Source organism: Euprymna scolopes, chromosome 12 (assembly GCF_053919585.1).
Source record: "Euprymna scolopes isolate OS-2025 chromosome 12, ASM5391958v1, whole genome shotgun sequence".
Classification (NCBI taxonomy): Eukaryota; Metazoa; Mollusca; class Cephalopoda; order Sepiida; family Sepiolidae; genus Euprymna; species Euprymna scolopes.
In genome coordinates this window covers 132,440,020-132,464,263 of record NC_136493.1, presented here as the reverse complement: position 1 = coordinate 132,464,263, position 24,244 = coordinate 132,440,020, and the positions used below count along the sequence as shown (strand labels likewise).

At 34.9% G+C, this 24,244-nt stretch overlaps 1 protein-coding gene and 1 pseudogene across 2 annotated transcripts in view; both read left to right on the top strand.

Moving 5' to 3' along the window:
* Positions 1-2,758: 2,758 nt before the first annotated feature.
* LOC145291657 (5S ribosomal RNA) lies at positions 2,759-2,875 on the top strand (annotated as a pseudogene).
* Positions 2,876-5,976: 3,101 nt separating this feature from the next.
* Positions 5,977-24,244, top strand: part of LOC145291493 (integrin beta-PS-like) — a 171,587-nt gene continuing 153,319 nt past the window's right edge. The window contains exon 1 of one of the 2 annotated variants that reach the window (XM_080137395.1): positions 5,977-6,452. The gene's annotated coding sequence lies outside the window, so the exon portion shown is untranslated. Of the gene's footprint in view, positions 6,457-24,244 lie in introns of both variants that reach the window. The other variant, XM_080137396.1, reaches the window with a different exon arrangement.

Below are 24,244 nucleotides of genomic sequence, written 5' to 3'. Positions count from 1 at the left end.
CAGCACATAAAGTAATAAGTCCTCAGACATACCCGTTCACCGTACTGTATACCGATACTTCATGGCTGACTGGGATAGCTTCCGTACATTTATATCAGATCTACCTCTGCATTCCATGTTTAAAAAGGATGTGCCTTCTATAGTATCAGACCTGACCGAATGGTTAATTGTAGGCATAGACCGAGTCATACCATCTAAAAAATTCCAACAAAAACCTAACAGCCAGCGATGGTTCTCCCCAGAATGTGCTGCTACTATCGCGCACAGAAATCACTTTTTCCATAGCTACCAACGTAATAGATGCACTGAGACTAAAGCTGCTTTCAGGAACGCCAGCAACCACTGTAAAAGAGTAATAAAAAATGCAAGAGAGCTATATGCCCAGTCTGTTAAATCCAAAGTAGCTGATCAGCGGCTTGGTTCCCACCAGTTTTGGCAAATAACAAATAGGATCCTGAACAGAAGTGTGCATTCTATCCCAACCATTATCAACGGACCAGAGGTCATCTCATCAGCTTCAGACAAAGCCAAACTATTTGCAAAGAACTTTGCAGCTAATTCTACCCTATGCGACGAAGGCCATCAACTCCCCATATTTCCTCCTATAACACAGAACAAGCTAGGTAACATACAAATATCTGTACATGAGGTCGCCAAGCTAATCAAGAACCTTGATTCCAGTAAAGCAACTGGCCCTGACGGCATTCCAATTATAGTGTTAAAAAAGCTTCAACCAGAACTTGTTCCCATACTTATGAAACTGTTTAAACGTTGCCTTAAGGAGAAGTGCTTTCCAACACCCTGGAAGACCTCATCAGTATGCCCTGTATTTAAGAACTCAGGTGATAAGTCATCTCCCTCTCAGTAAAGACCAATAAGTCTCCTGTGTGTCATGAGTAAGTTGCTGGAATCCATATTAAATAGAGAAATAGTCAACCACCTCAGCAGAAATAACCTTCTTAGTGACATGCAATATAGTTTCCGTTCTGCATGATCTACCGCAGATGTGCTAAGGGTTATATCTGATAGGATTAATGAATTTCTTGACAAAGGCTTCCTTTCTAGGGCAATTGCTCTTGACATATCAAAGGCCTTTGACAAGGTATGGCATAAAGGCCTACTTCACAAGATTTCCAGCTACGGTATAACTGGAAATATTCTCTCTATCATTAAATCATTTCTCTCTAATAGGCTCATAAGAGTAGTGGTTGATGGACAAAAATCAGAGGCCTGCAGTATTAATGCTGGAGTCCCTCAAGGGTCCATCCTGGGCCCAACTCTCTTCCTGATCTACATCAATGATCTCCCTAAACACATACTTAAATCATTCGTTGACATCTATGCTGATGACACGACCATCTATGGCAACACATCAAAGGCTGTAAATGACAAAGCTCTCTCTGATTCTCTCTCCTCTGATCTCGAATGAGTGGTTCAGTGGGGGAAGACGTGGCTGGTTACCTTTAATACATCTAAAACCAAACTCCTATCTTTACATCATCAATGCTCTGATCCCCATCTGGCATCAATTGAAATGGATGGCTCTCATCTAGGAGAAGCCCATTGTTTTGACAAGCTTCTGGGCTTGACCTTTACTCCTGATCTGAAATGGAACACGTACATCAAGTCTGTTGCCAAGGTCGCTGGAAAGATGGTGGGATCCTTCTACCGCTCTAGAAGATATCTCACTACTGATGCAATTCTCTATCTATATAAAAGCCAAGTACGTCAAAGGATAGAGTACTGCTGCCACATCTGGCAGGAGCTGCTAAAAACAGCCTATCGTGCCTTGACAGAGTACAAAATAGACTTCGTGGCTTAGTGGGGGATGCACTTTTCTCTTCCTTGTAACCTCTCTCCCACAGAAGAGACGTTGCGAGCCTGTCCTTGTTTTATCATTATTTCCATGGTAGGTGCTCGTCTGAACTCCAATCTCTCGTCCTCCCTCGCCAATCTTTCACGAAAAACACCCGTCTAGCTGAATCCACTGTGAAAAACTTTCCCCACTCTTTATCTATGCCTAAATCGAAATGTAGATTCCATGAACAAAGCTTCTTTCTTAGAAGTGCACGCCTGTGGAACTCTGTTCCGTCTGCCTGCTTCCCACCTGACTACAACTTGGATGTCTTCAAGTCCAATGTAAACAAATTCCTGATGAACCGCCCCCTTAAGTAGACACTTTATTAAATATCCACACTAATGTACTGTACTTACAATAACCTTTATCTCTGAATGGCTTCCGGGCCTTGATAAGTGGTGACCACCTTGTAAAAAAAAAAAAGTTACTGTAGAAGTCACAAATGATCTATTTTTTCTTGTGAATCAACGACCCCACACACTGGCCAATCAACTGGTGGAGCGCATTGATTCATCCGTTCCCTAGAGAACTTCTTTAGCCCCTTTTGCGAACTATGGTCAGCAAGCAGAGAGAAGTCAACTGGTGAGCCAGGTAGATGTCTCTCTCTCCTGTCAATGCCACCAGACACAACAGCTCTTCCACTCTCACCATAGAAGCAGATACCCACTGGGCTCTTTAGCACATCAGCCCTCATTGAAGAAATGGCTTACTTCTAACTGGCAGACTAACATTTTAAACTGAATAAACCTTTTTGTTGTTTTATTTTAAAGAGGTTTTAGTTATTTGTTCTTTGGTGTTCATAAATTTTTAATTAGGATGAAAAACACTAATATTCTCCTTTTCTAAACTCCCTATTAACCCTGTATAATTTCTGTATATTTTTTATAAGTGTAATTTTGAACATACGGCATAATCGCATTGACACACTGATTCTCGTTAGATCACCGAAGTTAAGCAACGTTGAGCCTGGTTAGTACCAGATTGGTGACTATTTGGGAATTCTAGGTGCTGTATGTACTCTCCGCTTATCTCTGCATTTGTTTTCAGTTGTTCTGAACAAACACTTCACTTTCCACTGGTATTTAACAATGTCGACTCAGGAGACGTGTGGTCGGAGATTGCACACCTCCTGCCACAAAAATTTCACACGCAGGCACCCTTATGGTGGGGATCCATAATCTGCCAAAGACTGAAGGAGCCTTTTTTTTAATTCTGAATAAGCATATTTTATTTTTATACTTCTGCATAACCACACCTAGCTCTTGATGATTGCCGACCCCCAAAACGCATGTGCTGTGGGCTTCTTCAGCCGTGTTGATTCACATATTTCTCACTACAAATGATAGCGTAAGCACCATTTTATACTTTAATAATTATTATGTACATTGTCAAATTTAACTTGTTGAATACGGGTTTTGTTATTGTTGTAGTTGAGAATCATTCAATTGCCCTATATATATATATATATATATATATATATATATATATATATTACATAGGCATAACCACTTATCACAGCCCAGAGACCACTCGAGGATAAGGGTTAAGAGTTTACAGTAGACAATTGGACAATATAGTAATCGTTAGTAATGGAAATTCAGTAAATTTGTTAACTTAAGTGGAACGGCTTATCAAGAACTTGTTTACGTTGGACTTGAAGACAACTATATTGTAGTCAGCTGGAAAATTGAAGACAATTCCACAGGCGTGCAGTTCTAAGAAAAAAACTTTGTTCATGGAATCTATGTTTAGGTTTAGGCACAGATAAAGAGTAGGGGGAATTATTGATAGTGTTTTCAGCTAGATGAGTGTTTCTTGTGATAGTTTGGTGAAGGAGGACCATAGATTGAAGCTCAGTCAAACACTTTCCATGAAAATAACGATAAAGCAGAGACAAACTCGCAACATCTCTTCTGTGAGATAGAGGTTGCAGGGAAGAGAAAAGGACATCTCCTATGAGGCTACAAAGTCTATTTTGAACTCTATCAAGGTAGGACAAGTCTGATAAGGATTCTTTCTAGAAAAACACAGAGTACTTATGGAAAGTGCCATGTGAGAGTTACCAATATCATTAAGTGAAAGTGTTTCTGTGGAATGTGTAGTAATGAAAGACAAAAAATATCATTCTAACATTTAAAAACTGCTTTGTTTGTTATCTTCGCTAGTAAGAATAAGGAAATGGATTAGTTGTGGAGAGAGTTTCTGTGTGGAGACACAGATTAAAGATTAGGCAGGCTTGTTAAAAGAGTTAGAGTTCATATATGTTTGTGTCTAAAGTAGTAGTATAAACGTGCATCATGAAAGATTAGAGATAATACTGTAGGATGAGAAAGAGTGTTTGTGTGTGTATCGCATTGAATTCCATGTGTGGAGGTAGCCATGTTGGCTTGTTTGTATTCACATTTTAGCCGAACCTCGAGCCCAAAGGCTGGGTAAGTTCTGTTGAGTGCCAACAGAGAAGTTGGGAGTGACAGGTCCGTTCCACATGGAATTGTTGTCAGTCTACAGAGAAAGAGAAATAGTGTGTTGCCAGTTCAACCTTTTATAAACTCAGTCACGTGACTGAGAGCTGGCCTCTGATTGGACAAACTAGGAAGAAAGTTATTAAAAATCTCCAGCCGCGAGAATTTGCTCCTGCTTGTGTTTTTTGCTATTTCGTCTACTACAAATGAAGTGGATTCGAAATTGGCACACCCAGGGTATCAATCCATGTTGTTAATCAATTAGCTACAATCATTGCTAACCTGGTCAAGATCAAAGTGTAGTATCTGTTCTTCAGATGCTGCATTTCATTTTCTTGTTCTCTTTCGGTGGAGGAGAAATCCTTCACGACTGAGACAATTTTTATTTTTGTACCTTTTCTCCACGTTAAAAAACGACCCTGGTGTCTAACTCTGTCCCGTGGGGAGGCATAGTAAATAGGTACAATCATTGCTAACATGTATATCTGGGATAAATTCCCATATTTCAAATTCAAAATTTTAATTAAGAATAACTTTGTTATACAATTTCTTTAAACTCTGAGTTTGCTTTTCCTCAAGCCTATTTTTGCAATTTGCTCAAACCGATTTGCTTGTCAACATCTAGTGTCCCCCAACATTCAGTATTGACCGAAAATCCTGGATATTCATTCATCCCTTGGCTTACCACCAATTATTGGTTATTGATAAATGTGTAGATTAACACTCTCAGTTAAATCATCTTCCCTCTCCCCAAAATGAGATCCTACATTTTTTTAAGTGAACACCCTGACAAAATTTCTGGAAAGAAAAAAAGAAATGGTGAGAAGAAGAAGAAGAAGAAGAAGAAGAAGAAGAAGAAGAAGAAGAAGAAGAAGAAGAAGAAGAAGAAGAAGAAGAAGAAAAATGAAAACTAATTATTTTCGAATTTAGATGAGGGATCAATTTCGTATATATATATTTAATGTAAAATGATTCCCCCATTTACAGACCATTCTAAACATTTAAGGCAGTTAACTAATTTTTTACCACTAACCCTAAGTCCTAGTAGCAGGATAGTAAAACCACATGTACTTGCAAAAATTAATTTTAAAAACACATAGATGTTATCTCCCATAGTTCTAAAATGCTAGAAATTATTCGGAAATTAGGAGGTGGGGTGGGGGGATTTTGGGTTAAAGTTATGCGAAACTGCTTCTCCGATCTAAATTCTGAAATAATTGGTTTTATTTCTTTCCAACAAGTTGTTCAGTTTCACACGTAATCTCCTAAAAAATAGAATCTCACTTTTTTTTTCTTTCTTTTTTTTTTTTTTTTTTCGGAAGAGTGATTTATCTGAGAATGCTAATATAGAATAATACTGGTTTGGTTTATTGCCGGCCGCCCGAGGTGTCCCCATCGAGTAATGTCGGTCATTGAAGCTTTTGCGCCCATCCAGAATCCCCTCTTTGGGGAGCAGGTTGGGGGGGGGGCTCTCCCTCGTTAAATTGGCCTTGCCTGACTTTATAGTGGTTTTAAATATATACTTATTTATTTATTTATATACATATATGTGTGTGTGTGTGTGTGTGTGTGTGTGTGTGTGTGTGTGTGTGTGTGTGTGTGCGCGCGCGCTTTCTTTAACATTTATCAGTTTCCTGTTCCTTTCTTAAGTATCATGAAAAATTACAGAAAGAAAAGTCTGCGAAGGAGTGAACCTTCTTGCAGGAGAAATGCCAAAAGAAAAGAAGAAAGAAAGAAAATACGCTCGCGCGGACGAGCGTACCCGGTCGATGACGTCACTGCGATCGCCATATTTAGTTCTGTTTACTTTGCTGTGAAAAAAAGAAAAAAAAAGACGTCACCCACTTCTCCATCTTATTCCTTTTTCTCTTCCCCTCTTTTCTTTTGTTGCATACTTTTGATATTATCCTCACAAAAAACTGTATTTCTATTCCATCCATGCGACCATAATCTATATAATAATCAGCATCCGGGAGGAGTGATTCAAAAACAGAAAGTCTTTCATTTTTCGGGACTTAATTTTCCATCATCTTCATCAACAAAAATTCAAGCCGATGATTTCTTCCTAAAATTACGAGTTTTCATCTTTTTTTAACAAGGGACAGTAAAACAAAAACACTAGCGAAAAAAAAGTAAGTCAATTTATTTTATTTTAAAAATGAACAGTTTTTTGTTTTGTTTTAACTGTCCGTATCTTTTTGTTACTTAACAGTTGAAAGCGTTACCATTTTGTTGTTCTTTCATGCAACAGGGGCGCCGTAGGGAATTCACGTTTTCTATTTTGATTTCGGAGCACAAATGAACCGTAATACTCGACTTAAACTTAAAGATGCCCCATAACTTTATTCACCAGTTTAAAGGCTTCCATACCACTTTTGGAATCTCGAATGAGTTACACGCTGCCGTAAAACGAATAAACCAAAGTTTTATTTATTTAAATGAAAGTGCAGAATAGTTACAAAATGCTTCCCCCTCCCCATGTTAAGAATGGGTTTCTAAATAATGTTATTGTTACAGCACGATTCATATTCTGCGTAGGTATCAAATTTAAAGTAATAAACACACGTAAATACTAATAATTACGTTCTTTATGAACAAACAAAATAAAAGCATCAAAGTTTGATTTTAAAGTCAAATTCTGTATATATATATATATATATATATATATATATATATTCGTTAATTTTACTGTCGAGTGTTTATTAAGTAAACGTCGAAACAACATTTTAGATTGTGTACGGTTTCAGCGTCCCAAACTTTCGTTCTTCAAAAGACTATGAAGATTATTATTTTAATTTAAAGCTGTAAATGTGCAATGATGTAAGAAAGTAAATATATCCATAAAGATTTAATTTAATATCGGATTAAAAAGATTTTTTAAAGAAAGCTTAATGTTCTGTTTTGTTAACTTACTCTTAGAAAAGGACTCTTAGGTACGCGAGAGGACAATACATCCAAATTAAAAACTTGGTGCATGTAAGTTATATATTTATATGCATATTTACATTATATGCAAAACAAAGACTTTAAAAGATTCAGTATTAATTTAAATATTTATGAATATCTTAAATTGCAGTGTGATTTTAAAACTACTCTTTTGAAAGACCAATTTTGGACGCTGACGACGTACACAACTGAGGGAGGAATCCGAAGTTTTTACCAAAGATGATATGTGTGTGTGTGTGTGTGTGTGTATATATATATATATGCACAAATAATGTTTCGTTTAAATTCTTTATTGACAAACGAAAATCTGTTGTCTGTTTTTATTTTATTTATAGACGAGTGTTGTTTAAATGTCTAACGCACATTATTGGCACTCCTTGCTAATTACAACAAATCACAATCATTGAGTCACATTAATTTGTTTCGCTAAAGCGTTTATAGTCATTACTTTGATTTTTTTTTTTTTTTAATCCTGATTGCTTTTATTCGAAATACAACGAAAAATAAAGCCTGTACACAAATAAAAGCATTCAATTCATAATTTTTAACCAACATTCTTTATATTTTATTCATTTCATACTGTGATATCCACAAGGATTCGGCCGATGTAATCTTCGAGTTTTTTCAGATGCTCCTCTTCAAACTTTCAAATATTTATGTTCAAATCTGAAACAGAGGATGTTGTTTCACAACCTTTGACTCTTCAACCTCTAGAAGATGGTTCGTTAGAATGGATTGTTAATCAACCATTTTGTTAACCGGGTAGTCCATGATGACCCATGAGTCCGTGTGGGTAATTAGGTAGAGTGTCTATTGGCGCCATGAAACCAAATGTGGAATAGATAACACAACACGTAATCCTAACTCACATGCACACTGAAAAATGATTCCGAAGTTTTTAATTTATTTATCGGTGCTAATGCACTTATTGATCCGCGCTATGTTTTAAATACTATTTTCAAGTTTAATTAAAGTTTTATTATGTCTTTTTTTTATTATTATATTGTGAAGTTAAAGTACAGAATAGCTACAAAACACCCTGCCCTCCCATGTTAAGAATGGCTTTCTAAATAATAACGTTATTTCAGCACGGATCAATAAGTGCACTAGTACCTGTTTATTTATTAGCAGAAAAAATGCATTTCATTAACGCCAATATGGGTTATCGTATTACCATCCGAACTTAGGGTTAGTAGTTTGGCTAATGAAGGACAGTAAATGATTACATACTCGATTTTGTGGTGGTAACAGACTTGCCAAGTTAGGCAAAACTTGCGGAGAGAATGCTGATTTACGGTTGTTGTAAAAATGGAACGGAAATTTAAATTTCGTTCCGTTTTAATCTTTTATTTTTTTAATTATTATTGTGCTCTGCTCCTCAAAAACGAAAGTAATCGAAAGAATAACATTCAATAATCGTACTTTTTATATAAAAAATACAAAAAACACCCGTAACCTCCAGATGTTAAGAACGGCTTTTGGAATAGACACCCCCAACCTTGTCAGCATACCCGAAAACCTACAAAAGTTGGTAAAACTATACAAACACCGTGACAGCGAATTAACCCTAACCCCTAACCCTAACCCTAACCCTAAACCCTAAACCTAACCCTAAACCCTAACCCTAACCCTAACCCTAACGCTGTCACGGTGTTTGTATAATAATACCCAAAAGTTGACATATCGAATGTGAACGATGAGTTGGACGTAATGTAAAAATGTACCGAATTTAAAAAGGAACAAAATTTAAATTTCCGTTCCATTTTTATAACCATAAAATAGCGTTCTCCGCAAGTTTTACCTCATTTTATATGCATAAATATCTTTTTGTACTAGTGACTTTAAGGGTTCAGTTCGAAATTCTATCCAAGTCTCCTAGTTCTAAAACACGCGCCCAAACAAAATTGGAAGTTACATCAACGGAAACGTAATAAATATAACCACCAAGATGAGAATGGCAGTCCACCACCAGTCCAGTCCAAATGATACAATCAATCTTTATATAAAAATACCAAAATCAATATTTTTTTATTAACAGCAAAAAAGACAAATAAAAACAAAACAACTTCACGTGTTTTTATTTAAACACACACACACACACATACACACACACACACACAAGTGAACGTGTTTCTGTGTACATTTCCCTACGCAATAACTCTGTCGATTTTTAGTCTACAGACTCGAAATTTGATATACCGGGTACTGAAATTTGGGAAAATCTATGTGATCAGTTTTCGGCCAGAAATTTGGCTGTTAAGGGGTCAAAGTTCAACGATTTGACCTTTGATAACTCTACCAAACTCCTCCGACAATTTGGGGTCTAAACACTTGAAATTTTAGATATAGGTTCCTTGGGTATGGGTCTAACTTAATAACTTGATTTGAGCCCAAAACAATAAATGTTAATGGGTCATAATAGGGGTCAAAGTTAAAAAAATTGACTTTTTTTTTGCTCAGCATACGCCTCTATATATATATATATATATATATATATATATATATACACACACTCCTTATTTGTTTTATACATAAACAGTAATATGTTGCTACGCTACACAGTCATGAGCATATTTCGGTCAGCTAGTTACCAGTAACTAGAGACCTCTTCAGCCGACACAACTTACACGAAAGCAAAGTTTGCAGTGAAAATATCAGGTCTCCCTCGTCACATGGAGTTAATATCATGAGATTTCGTTAGATGTTGTGAGAAATAAGATTTGGTTGTATGTAAATAAGACCCGATAGGGGTGCAGATTTGAGTTTGTTTAGGAATGAATGGGAAAGCGTGAGGTGGGGGTTAAAGGTCGCGATAGAGGTAATGGAAAACTTCGTGTGCATGTTTGATGGCCGCCCTAAATCTTACACATACTAGTGTGTATAGGTTCAAACAAGGGTAATGTAGATTCCACATATCTATGCTCAAAGAGGTTGCAGATTTAATCGGGTTTATTCAGTTATAAAATGCTTTTAATTTGACTAGAATTTGTATGTGGTCAGAAAATGTACGACTTACGTTGCCCCCTCTTGTATATTCTCACGCCGCGCCACCACTTTCATTTCTACCTATATCAGTGAAGAGGAAGAAAAGGAAAAGACGCAGGGAAGAAAAGAAAAAAGAATGAAAAGAGGAAACTATAAATGATTTATTGGTGGCGATTCTAAGACATGTCTTTTTTCCTTTCCATTTCCCCACAAAAACCTTATATATAACTACTTAATTTACTCACATAAAATTAATATATGAAAGTATAGATTTATGCGTAAACTTTAAGTATTTACTTCAAAAGTGCTCAATACGTAGGTAGAGCTAGTTAGTAATTTATAAAATAGATATGGCGATTAAGCTCCACTGAATATTCTGCGTTTCATCCACTCTAGGACTCTTCTTAAGCAGTGTAGCTTAATCGCCATATATATTTTATAAATTAAAGCTGAATGTGTGTGTCTGGTTTTTCTCTTTTTTTTTTTTTTCATTTTTCTTAAACTTTTTCTTCAAGGGATGGGACATCCAACCAGATGTCTGACATTTACCCCTATTTTAGTGAGTCCAACCAAGAGATCTTTCTGGTCACGAATAGGCTCCTATATGGTTGAATATTTTAAAAAACTGATTACATATAATGATAGAAGATGTATCGAGACACAGGAATGGGTATTTTGATCTGGCAGAACAGTGGTTCATTAAAATTGTGGGGTCTGCGTTCGAGCCTGGTCCACAAAGTTTGTAAATAAAAAATTCAAAAATTCAAAAAAAAAAAATTTACAAGTGTTTTTGATATAGATGTACATAAGAATACTTTGATAAGTATGTTTTAACTTAAATAGGGATTGTATAATAAAATTGTGGGGTCTGCATTCGCGCCTAGCCTCCATAGAATGGAAATAGGCACAAACTTTAAAGACTTTTCATATCTATCTGTGCAAGTATACTTTGATAATTATGTTTCAGTTTGAAGAAATATGGTATAATAAAATGATTGGGTGTTCGTTCGCACCTGACCTCCATAGAATGGAAATATGTCACAAAGTTTAACAAGGTTTTTTAATATAGATCCACAGAATATTTCGATAAGTGTTTCGTTTCAGTGTGAACAGGTATGGTATAATAAATTATGAGGTTTATCTATTTTATTTTTACTTTCATCATATTTTGCTTTGGTTTTGATACTCCCAAATTCAACCCAAATTTACAACCCTTCCTTTTCATAACCTATCATACTTTCATAAATCAGAGTCCATTTTCTGTAGGCTGTTTTTGAACCCAGTCAACGACGGGTACTTTTGCTAATATATATATATATATATATATATATATGTTTTTTGTTTTAAATAGTATGCGAGATAATGAAAACCTTGATTTAAGAGCTTTTAATCATATAAGTTGTCTTTATTTATTTATTTATTTATTATGTAGATGTTAAACAAAGAAATGTTTTCTTTACACCAAAAATAAATTTAAAACCTTAATTTTGAATGATTTTAGGTTTTAATTTCAAATTTATTTAAATAATTATGCAATTTTGTGTGCTTTTTCGATTAACTGAAATCCTTTGCCCCCCCCCCCTCACGATATTAATGGAAAAATAACATTTTATTTTAGTTTATAATAATTATTATTATAAACTAAAATAAAATGCTTTAGAGTGGTGATCCACTTGTTATATAAAATTAAGGTAAATTGTTCACGCACTTCTGACCGCATAACGTTACCATTTTGAAAATTCACGAAAAATGGTTACTTGTTCTGTCCTGTACAATGTGCTCAAGGAGTGTGATCATTTTACGTTTAATTTAAAGTTAAAAAAAATATTTTTTCTTAAATGTTAAGTATTTCCACGGTGTTCAGTCGTATAAAAAAACTTATTTTTTTCTGTTAACAGCGTTGGGGGGCAAAGGGTAAAATATAACCTTTTTTCTTTGTAATACGCATTCTTTCGGTCTTATTTTTTGACTCATAATATTTGTAAGTTTTTAGGGAATGGTAATACATTGTTTTGTTTTTAGTTTTTATCGCCTTATTATGGTTAGTACAAGTAATAAACGCGTAGTAATATATTATTTTTTAATAATAATAAATTTAAACCTAGATCTTAGCTTCAAAGCTAAGCAAAGTGACACTTTGAAAATGTTATATATATATATATATATATATATATATATATATATATATAACCAAAATAGTGGGGGCGAAAACAAAAATCATGCTTTTTTTTTTTTTTTTTTTTTCTTATCTAACCTACTTTTCTTCCAAGAAAATAGATATTCCTGTCTCTGATGTTTTTGGCAAATCTACAGAACCCACAAATAACTTTTTCTTTGTATGAATTTATATTCAAATTTAGATAACTTGTGGTGTTTAACGCAAAAAAAAAAAAAAAAAAAGTCGCTCGATATTGTAAAATCATTTTATTGAAATACTTTAGTTGCTAATTTTGTTAACTTGGAATTGCCAATATTAGTTAGAAAGTTGCAACATATCTGGGAGCGGTGGAACTTTGGTTGAAAAGAAGTACTCGTTTTAACTCAACCTCTAAGAAAGGTGTAACCTGGCAACAAGAAAGCGGAATCATTACAAGTACAGTCATAGTGATTCATTGATTATTAGAATAAGTCAAATTATGACGGTGGCTTTTGGTTCCTGTCCAGAATTCTCCCTGTATTAAAAAAAATATCCTATGATGAACCTATCCTTGACGAAATGAAAATATCATATTCCAAAAATCATGTAAATTGATCAAGTAGTTTTATTTTTAAAAAAGAAAATCAAATTTTATGAGTATACGAGGAGTGACTTTCCCATCCACCATTTTGAAATAAAAATGTCAAAAAACACGAGGAGATAATTCAACAATAATTAATACTAGATTTGTTGTAATGCCTTCGAATTCCCATTAATCGCTTTAAAATGATTTTCTAAAATTCAACTACTTCATCAATTTACATGATTTTAGGGATATGATATTTTCGTTTTGTCACGGTTACGTGCATCATACAGACTTTTCTTTATCTTTGTTTTTCTAATATAGGTGTAATTCTAGGCAATGACCCCCTTCCCCCCCTCTCCTTTTTCTGTATGTACCCCCCTCCCCAATAATATTTACTTCCTTGTTAAAGCAAAAGATCGAGAGAAGGTGGGGAAACAACACATCAGAAAGAAAGTTCACTCTGTAAAAATAGCCTATGCAACTCAGTATGGGCACTCAGGCAATAACATCTCTTGAAGGAAAATGTCTTGGTGAACAGCCACCTAGGACAGAACTGAATTATACTTCATTTAGACAAGTGTCTCCCCAACCCCACTCTGGTTATGAATAAGAGTCAAAGCACTTTGAATTGTGTAGCATGAGCCATGGTATGGATAGAAGATAGGTGTCTTTGTGTACTATGACCAGCACTAACAAGTAAAACTAAAAAGGAAGTGTGTGAAAAGAAAAAAAGGTATCAAGAGAAGTAACGAAGATAAACATTTTTTTTTTAATAATTTTTTTTTTTTTTTTTTATGGAAATTGCTCCAGATGTAAGGAGCTAAAAAAATGCTATTTCAAGGTAAAAAACAAAAAACAAAACAAACTAGCCAATGGTAAATGTTAGATAGAGTAAAAACTGGAACTTGGGTTTACCAATCTGCAAAGTATGTGAGTGAGTGAGGGAGAGAGAGAGATGCTATGGACTGTCCACACTCCACCCTAAGAGCCATGACTCCCTGAGAATGTGTAGAAAATGATTCACAAAAAGGAAAAGCAATCGGAAGTGTGATGAGTCGAATGATGATGGGAGGCTGCCAAAATCTATTAAACCTTGCCAGATGAATGGTGCTTGACAGGCTATTTGATAGTTTCCGGATAATCAGTTGAGAAGGTGAATCATTTTCATTGATCAACCTGAAATTTCATGTGATTGAGACAAAAAAACAGATTGAGGATTTCCAGTCAAAATTAGATATATTTAGGAGTCGGAGATTGGGTTGAATAGACGGAGTTAAGTTGACGAGTGAATGGTAATGATGACCTCTATAAATTATCTCGGTTAGATCTTACCTGATATATTGGAACCTAAGTTGTGGACACTAGCGTTTGGTGGCTTTTTTCTGCAACAGTGTCTGACGCATCCAGAGCACAACCTACTTACGCATAATGTATCTGAGGATTTTTTTTTTTTTTTCATATTTGTAAATCAGTACTCGCATCCTCAGTTATCGATGACATTGTTAAAACGAGAAGATGGAGCAAAAAAACAATGTCATGAATGTTAAGGTTAACAATTATTGTTGAGAATGAGTGGCACATGGTCTTGTATGTGTATAAGTTCAGACAGTTACTTTTTTTTTTTTTTTTTTTTTTTAAATATCTATAAGATGTATTTATGTACGACATTTTAAGTTCATGATAGTTTAATTCTGCTCCCTCTCTCCAGTAAGTAACTGGAGGAGGCTTTAATCAAAAGTGTTTCAGCCTTTTTAACTGGCCTGTCAAATTGGTTTTATAGAAAATATAAGGACCTAGAAGAGTGTGTTTATTGGTTAAAGACTATCACATGACTTGTTATTTTCAGAATGTTAGCCTTTTGGGTTGAAGCCTCTTTTTGTACAAAATTGTGATTTTAGATTTTGAGGTGTGTGTTATTTGTTTGTGTTTGCACTATTGGCTCATAATATAGCTCTTAATGACATCTTAATAGGTGGAATATTATTTTCTTGTATTTAAAGTCAAAGGTTTTCTTATCTATATTAATAAAACTATGAAGTCTGTTTTGAACTCTGTTAAGGCAGGATAGGTTGCTTCAAGCAGCTCCTGCTCAAATGTAGCAACAGTACTCCATCCTAGGACATACTTGGCTCGTATGCAGGTAAAGAATTGCATCAGCAGTGAGATATCTACTGGAGTGGTAGAATGATCCAACCATTTTTCCAGCAGCCTTGACAACAGATTTGATGTATGTATTCCATTTCAGATCAGGAGTAAAAGTCAGACCAAGAAGTTTGTCAAAACATGAAGCTTCCTCAAAACGAGAGCCATTCTTTTCAATAGGGGCCGACAGGTCAAAAGTGTTGATGATGTAAAGATAGAAGCTTGGTTTTAGATGCATTACAATTAACCAGCTACCTTTTTTCCCCATTGCCCCATGTGCTCAAAATCAGAGGAGAGAGAATTAGAGATCTTAGTCATTTACAGCCTTTGAAGTGTTGTCAGCATAAATGATCTAAGAATGTGATTTGGGAGATTATTGCTGAAGATCAGGAAGAGAATTAGGCCCAGGAAGAACCCCTGAGGGACACCGGCATTAATATTGTGAGTTTCTGATTTCTGTCCATTCATCACTACTCTTATAAACCTATCAGAGCGGAATGACTTAATGATTGAGAAGACATTTCCAGCTATACCGTAACTGAAGATCTTATGAAATAGACCTTTATGCCATACCGTATTTGATATGTCGAGAGCAATTGCCCTAAAAACAAAGCCTCTGTCGAGAAATTTGCTAATCCAAACAGCAGATATGCTGTTCATCTCGCAGAACAGAAACCATATTGCATGTCATTAAGGCGGGGTTATTTTTGCTGAGGTGGTTCACTACTTTTCTATTTAGCACGGATTCCAGTAACTTAATCATGACACACAGGAGACTGATTGGTCTGTACATAGGGGGAGATGACCGATCACCTGAATTTTTAAATATGGAGCAGATTGATGAAGTTTTCCAGGGTGTTGGGAAGCATTTTCCTTTAAGACAATGTTCAAACAACTTTGTAAGTATGGGAGCTAGTTCCGGTTAAAGCTTTTTTGAGCATTATGATTGGAATGCCATCAGGGCCAGATGCTTTACTGGAATTAAGGTTTTTGATTAGTTTGGCAACATCATGCACACATATTTGTATGTAATGTACTGTGTTCAGGAGGAAATATGGGGGATTGGCGAGCCTGATCTCATAAGGTAGAATTAGCTGCAAAGAGTTTGGCTTTGTCTGATGCTGACGAGATTACCTCAAGTCCATTGATGATGGTTGGGATAGAGCACATGCTTCTGTTTAGGACCATGTTATTTGTTAAAACTGGTGAGAATCGAGCCACTGCTCAGCTGCTTTGGACTTGACGGATTCAGAGTACAACTCTCGCATTCTTTATTACTCTTTTACAGTGGTTGCTAGCAGTTCTGAAGGCAGCTTTAAGTCTCAGTATACGTATTTCGTGGAAAGCTATGTTTTACTGACTTCTTTCTTTGAAAAACCACTGTATGCAAAATCACTAAGAGTTTCTTTCTCACACTGTTACTGTTACATATAGGGGTTTCATTGAGAGAGTCTTATTATAAGTGATGCTCAGAGAGTCTTAGAGTTTTATTAAGAGGGATGTTGTTGAGAGATTGTTCGTGTTATGATGAATGTCGTTAGTTCTGTTATGAAAGCCCTTATCATGTAACATTACAATAATGATTGAATATTACGAGATTTGAAAAATAATTCTTCATCAAAGGGAGATCACTTTCATATTTTTGTCCAGGGTTGTCAGATTGGCCCTTTTGAAAGCCAAATTTCATGAATTTGTCTTTTTTTCAAAGTGTAACATATGGCCCAAGGAAGGAAAAAGCAGAATATTATATACATAACAATTTGGTTCAATTGATTAATTATACCACAATCATTAAATTTAACTTTCAGACCACTAAAAAAAAACAAATAAGTAAAAATATTACCAGAAATTTTTTTGATAGAACTAGAAGCTGAAATACCAAAAAAATATTTCCCCATCCTTCCTTCCTCTCTCTCTCACACATTATATATATATATATACTGAAAAAGCAAAATCAAGATTTCAAAAAAGGTGTTGATAGCAACAAAGTGTATTTCATTTTGTTACAATTGTTTCCATGCCAGATCGACAATTTCAAACATTATGGCGTTTGAAATTTTTCACAAAACCAGCATTTCTTCAGACATTATGAATAAAAACACTCTTGACAATAGAACATTGTTTAAAGAAAAATTCCCTTAACAGAAGAAAAACCATGTGAAAAAACATTTACTCTGGAGGTAACCTCCGTGAAAAGCCCATTTAAATATTAATATATCACCTAATTTTCGTATCCTTATTTTAAAACAAAGTCATAAGAAGTTGACCCCTTTTCCAACAGAATTAACTATTAGCAATTAACAACGTAATTGGATTATCTTCCTTTGCAATTGTTTTTTAGTAATGATATGGAAACATTTAATTAGAATGATAATGAATTTTAAAGTATTAAATAATGATAAATAGATTAGAATCTTTTACTCGAAATGTTGCATGAGGATTGATATATATAATGCAGTCTTTTTCTTTATTCTAATATTCAATTAAACATTAAATCTAAAATGGTCTTATATCTAAGTATTAAAACAATCGATAATTTGTAAACATTACTTGCCACTAATGAGCAAATGCGAAACTAAAATTAATCATAACGTTAATGCAAGGTTGTTATGGCTATATTATAAATATAGAAATAAAAAATAAAAAAAATTCTTTTTAAAAATTAATTATGCGAAATAAAGAAATAGAGAAACCTAATTCAGGAATTCAACTAATTTTTTTAAGTCATCTCTTTTTGGCTTAAAATTTATTGGTATATAAAAATTTACTGGATTACATGAACTCGGTATATTACATACAAGTCATATATATATATATATATATATATATATATATATATATTGAAAATGTATAACAAATATAATTAAAGAAGAACCTGTGGCTTATTATCCATCAGTACATGCCTTCATTACTTTGTAGTTGATGACGTTGATATTTTTGAAAATAGTGCTTGAATTTAATAGTCATGCTTAGTTTCAGAAGAGTTTCTGATGCATAGTTATTCTATACAAATCCTGGTGATGAAGAATTTTCAATGGGCAGCTGTTCCGTACAGGTTCTGGATTTTATAATTTTGCAGTCAAAGAGCAAAAAATCATCCTTATTGACAGAAAAAATTATGTGCTAGGATGCTAAAAGGTTTTATTCTTATGGAACAATTCTGGTTTCTGATTGGTTAATAGCAGAATGTGAATTTGATTCGTTGTTTCTAGCAGCAGCATTTATAAATAGAATCAGCAGCATTTATAAATAGAATCTCCCAACTTTGAAGGAGCATACGCCATTAATTATCAAAAATATTACAACATACATCGTTTGTATTCATTTGATTCCTGAACTCCTGTTTAGATGAAGAAAAAGGGGTCATTAGAGTTCCAGTTAAAGACAAACATCGTAACGCTTTATTTAATTCATATTGTGTTGTCTGCAATGACTCCTTGTGTAGTGAATAAAGTACTTGGTAAAATTCAGTTGTATGTTAAACTTTTCTGGAAGTTGAAGCTTCAATCCTCAGTGTGAACAACACTCCAAATAGAATTATGAATTACTTAGGACTTCTACCCAATGAGGGCATACTACTCCTGTAGATTAAATAAAGTGTTCCATTCAAAATGCTGTGTAGATTCCGAAGTTCAACAGAAAAATTTCAGAGTTCAATAAGATGCACCTGAAGATCGGAAGTTACATCAACTGAAACGTTGTCTGAATTACACTCAAGATGAGAACAGTAGTCTGAATAATCCAAATAATACGAATTATCAATTCTCATCTCCAAAAATTTAGATACATATATAATTTTAATATAATTGGGTTTGGACATGTCTGCGTAAACCAATCGAACCACATTCTAATCTCTACACACAAGTAATTACATGTAAATGTAAAAGGAAGTAGATCCCATGTAATTGTTAAAACTTATGAAAATCTAAAAGTTAATGAGATTTTTAATACAATTTTCGACTTTTCATTACGCATTAACTAGTTTGTTAAAGATGATTTAATTGAAATTTAAAAAATAATGGCATTTCTTTCTAATTAGAGCGTACATTTTTATTATTTATTTATTTATTAAGCTATTTTCAAAAACTAGATTTTATTAACCTTTTTTTGTTTTAATTGAGTAATATATTTTATTTGAGCAAAAGTTGCCAGATTAAGAACATCAATAACGTGAAATATTTTAAGACTGCCTGGGTGCCCGGGTGTTTGGAAGTGTGTCGAGCAAAAAAAGACTTTAAAAGTGGGTAGGCAGGCAGGCAGGCTCGAACAAAGGAGGAAAAGAATGTGAAAAAAATGTGATGTCTTTGCTATTGCACCCATTGCCAAACCGGAAGTGGCAAATGTTTAAATAAAGGCTAGTCAATTGAAAAGACTTCCGAAAATATTGACGAAAAAAGCGACTCCTCCCTGTAGAAAAGTGCCGAGTTGAGAGTGAAGGAATTGATGTTTTTGGCAAAGTTTTCAATATTTGTCATCCGAAGGGTTGAGCTTCAAAAGGATACCGATCTTGTGAAAATCCATCACCTCTGTCAAGTTTTAGGCAGACATACATTTAAACAGACAGGTGAGATTTATATCATAGACTAGCAGGGGTACCCGGCGTTGCCTGGGTTGTTTAGAGGTGTGGTTGGTGGGGAGGGGGGTGGAAAATTAAAAAAAAGCGAAGTAATAACCCTGTTTGAATATTATTAAAAAAAAAAAACAATCTTAAAACTTCTAAAAAATATCGGGGTGGGGGGACAATTAAAAAAACGAACGTGATGCAATAAATACAGTCCGGCGGTGCCCGGGTATTTGAAAAAAAAAAAAGTTTGGGTGAGGGAGGTATGCTCGAACCCGAATCCTTGAGGCGAAAGTGAAAAAAAGCGTGATGATTTAACTAAAAAGTGAATTAGGTCAAACATCAATCCCGCAGTCAAGTTTGTTTTGGTTTTGTTTCACCAAGATGTTGGGTTGAAAACCAGCTCCCCATAAAAAAATGGGGGGGGGGGGTCTAAATGAAAACAATAGTCTGATATGACGGTTTCTACCGCATTGATCAAAAGCTGATTGCTTTCTGGACGTTCCAGCATGAAAGCCGAGAGCACGTACCGTTTGAATTTAGTTTCACTTTATTTATACTAAAAAGGCGAACAAACAGGCGACACAGCGAAATAGTGCGATTTTTATAAAAGTTAATGTAAATAAATCTCGACGCGACGCGTGTTTGCAAATCCTTGATATTATCATTCAGACGGTATATAAAAAGTTCTAAGAAATAGTACCCCCCTCCCCCGAGAAGCCCAGCAAAAAAAGCCTTTGCCAGACATACATAAAATGTGCACACACATTTTGCCTTTTATATATATATATATATATATAGATGGAATTTTTTTTTTTTTACATAGGCATCATCACATTATCAAGGCCAAGAGGCCACGCAAGATAAGGGTTAAAGAGTGTACAGTAGAAATTGGACAATATAGTAATCATTAGTAATGAAAATTTGGTAAATTTGATAACTTATATGGAACGGCTCATCAAGAACTTATTTATGTTAGACTTGAAGACAACCATATTGTAGTCAGCCGGAAAGCAGGAAAACCGAAGACAATTCCACAGGCGTGCAGTTCTAAGAAAGAAGCTTTGTTCATGGAATCTACGTTTAGGTTTAGGCACAGATAAAGAGTGGGGGGAATTATTGATAGTGTTTACAGCTAGACGAGTGTTTCTTGTGAAAGTTTGGCGAGGGGGGGACCATAGATTGAAGCTCAGTCAAACACTTTCCATGAAAATAACGAAGAACTCATAAATAATGAAGGAGGCACTTTTGAATAACCATGAAATGATTACGTTGACACACTGGTTCCCATTAGATCACCAAAGTTAAGCAACGTCGGGTTTAATCAGTACTAAATGGATGACCATTTGGGAATACCAGATGCTGTATTGTCTCGCCATTTAGTTTGGCATTGTTCCCAATCGTCCTAAATTTTTCCTTACTCCGGAATTATACAATGCCAACTCTGGTTGGAGATTGCCCAACCCTTGCTTCACAATTACATGTGTAGCTACTTACAGAAGTATCCCTTGTCGGTCGAGACTGAACAGAGACCATGATTGGATGAAATATTTAACATAATTGGATCTGTATATTAATGGTGTGAGTGGTTGCGCCAAAAACCAGGTTTACTTGAGAAAATAGCTAAAAAGGGAAATGGCTAGTTAACAAATATGATTAATTTGAAATGTTGAGCAGAGGCAATCCTACAAATATACATATATCTAACTTTAAGTATGGAAAAGGATGTAAACATGTAATTTGTTCTTGAAATATTTAAATTGGCACAGAAAATAATTGGTACGTTTTTAGTCATCTTTAAACTCTTGTTAGCTATCATGAGTTTCCTGTTTAATGAGTTGAGATTGTCGGACTGACTTCCTCATCTTGGTTGTTATCGTCACAACGTTTCGGCCGTTTTGCCCTCCGGCCTTCATCAGGTGTTTTGTATCGAACTGGGGAACCGTTTGTTAGGAGTCTCAAACACAACCCTTTATTATTATTACGGGGGTACCATGTTCGGACTCCAGCTAGGCTCTGGGACATAGTTGCTGATTCTCTGTTTTGAATGTTACTTTTCACTGCCTTCGTTCAGGATTGAACTCAGCACCTTTGGGTAACTGTAAACTTTGATACAACGTCTAGGACCACTCGGCCATATGTCACATGATATAGATGAAACGGTTCCCCAGTTCGATACAAAACACCTGATGAAGGCCGGAGGGCAAAACGGCCGAAACGTTGTGGCGATAACAACCAAGATGAGGAAGTCAGTCCGACAATCTCAATCAATGAAAACACCTCATCTCAAAAATACAGACAATTACTATCTAAATGGGATAGTTAGTTGGTTAATGAGGTTGGAAAATAAAGCTGAGAAGAATGTAGTATTTTGAACATTTCCTAAAACCAAGGAAATAGCCATTCATTTCCTTCAGACAGAATTTGGAAACAATGGGCATTATATATCGTTGAGTGTAAATGTCTCCTGTTGTGGGAATTTGGTAAGAGCTACAAGTTTGATGTCTGGACGATTCTGTTAGAAATGTATCTCTTTTCAGATAAAATTAACTTTCAGATGTAACTGCTGAAATAAAAATGTAGGGGTGGGGGTAAAATAGGATTAAGAAATAAAATGGTTTTGTTTGAAAATAAATTTTATTTTATATAAAACTTACCAAAGTGTTTAAAGTTGAACACTATATTTAAGACAAATTTGACATTTTTGGGAAAGGATAGAAAAAAAAAATGTCATAACCTGGCAAATAATTCTTAAAAATGCAAGATACATCTCTTAAAGGATCTTTTGTTAGCTACAATTCACTCAATGAAGCCGCTCTGACCCTTCACAACATTCAGGCAGGACCTGAACCTAAAGCATGCTATTTTCATGCTGTCTTTTGGCAATCAACTCTTCCTTTCTCCATTTCCTCAGTATCTTTCCAGTTAGAATTCTTTTTAGAAAAACATCAGGTACCTGTAGAAGGAACTGCATGAATATTGTCAACATCCTAAATGAAAGTGTTTCTGTGAAATGAACTGCATTCGAACAAGGTACACCCAGGCTGGCAGTTTGTTGTGTCATCATCACTTCCCTGGTGTTGCAGGTGGCACAGTTTTCTCAGATTTTCTTAACTGCACTCCACACAAAATAGTTTATGGGGGTTGCAATTGGGCAAGTTTAGATGTTGGAACTCGCAAAGTCATGGAAGTTCTCAAACGGCTATTTCTGGGTTTCCCAAAAGTGTGACAGTCAAGTCTTGTCGCATGTATGACCATCCCGCAGCCATCCTCTCCACTTAGCGCTTGACAACAATAGACAGCAACTTGATAATGATATAGCCATTTGAATTGATTCAGAGTCCTTTTCTGAGGTATGACATGGTCTTTGCTAGAAACACACCAAAAAACATCTGTTTGAACTTGGTCTTCATGATGCAGAGGACTTTGTGAACTGTAGGCTCTCCTACTGTTCTGGGCATTGTGCAACTGGTCCTGAGGAGAACAAAAGCATCCCTGGCTTGATTGGGTATTGACGAGTTTCTTGGTTTTTGTAAGGTAATCATTTTGGGTGAATAGTTGGCCCTTGTGATTTCTGCACAAGGGATACTGAAGAAGTGTATTCAGCACCTTTTTCATAGTCACCACTAGGGCTATGACAACAGCATATTCTTTTCATTGTTTTGACTCGAGTGTGTATCCGTTGATATCTTATATGCTTTTATATAGACGGATGTGGTTCTTAGTTGATTAACTGTGTCGGATATATACTCGAGAGTCAAAACAATAAGAATATGCTGTTGTCATAGCCCTAGTCATCACTCTTTCACTGCCTTTCCTGTATTTTTTTTGCATCTTGCCCCTATTTACTTGTCTCCACACAAGAGCAGTTAGACATAAGGTCAGTTTTTATTGTGTGGAAAATCCAGTTTCCGAGCAAATGGCACTGAATTAAGGTAAAAGTAAAAATTGCCCCAGTTTAGAACTTCTTCACTAACTAAAAACATAACAGATAAAAGTGTAGCATCTGAATAGGTACTACACTATGATCTACACCTTGTTTTTGTAGTTTTTCAACAAGTTTACCTTGATCCAATTTTATTTACTACAATATTACTGCTAAGTAATATGTAATCATTTTAGTTAATTAATGTTTTATTTAAAAAAATAAAGCACTTGCTCAGAATCTCCTATGAAAACAAAGAAAAGTCTGTATGATGTCCATATCTGCGACAGAAAGAAAAAATATATAAAAGAACAAATTTAGCAAATAGTTTTATTTTTATAAAGAAAACCATTTCTAAGCGAATTCGAGCTTTTCTAATCCTACCCTTCTTATGTTAAGAATGGCCTTCTAAAATCTCGATTTGGTGTTGTCTGTCTTGTTCCTTCAGAATATTTTCAAAATAGCATCACAAATAAATAAAATGATAAATTAATACGTTTGAAGTTTTGCCTTTAAGAAAAATGTTATTTGTGCGAATTTAAATCTAATAGTAGCAGTTGATTTGTTATTTTTATCAACATGATAAGTATTACGTTAATAAAAAAAAAAAAGTCAATACAAAGTCATTACCTTAAAAAAAAA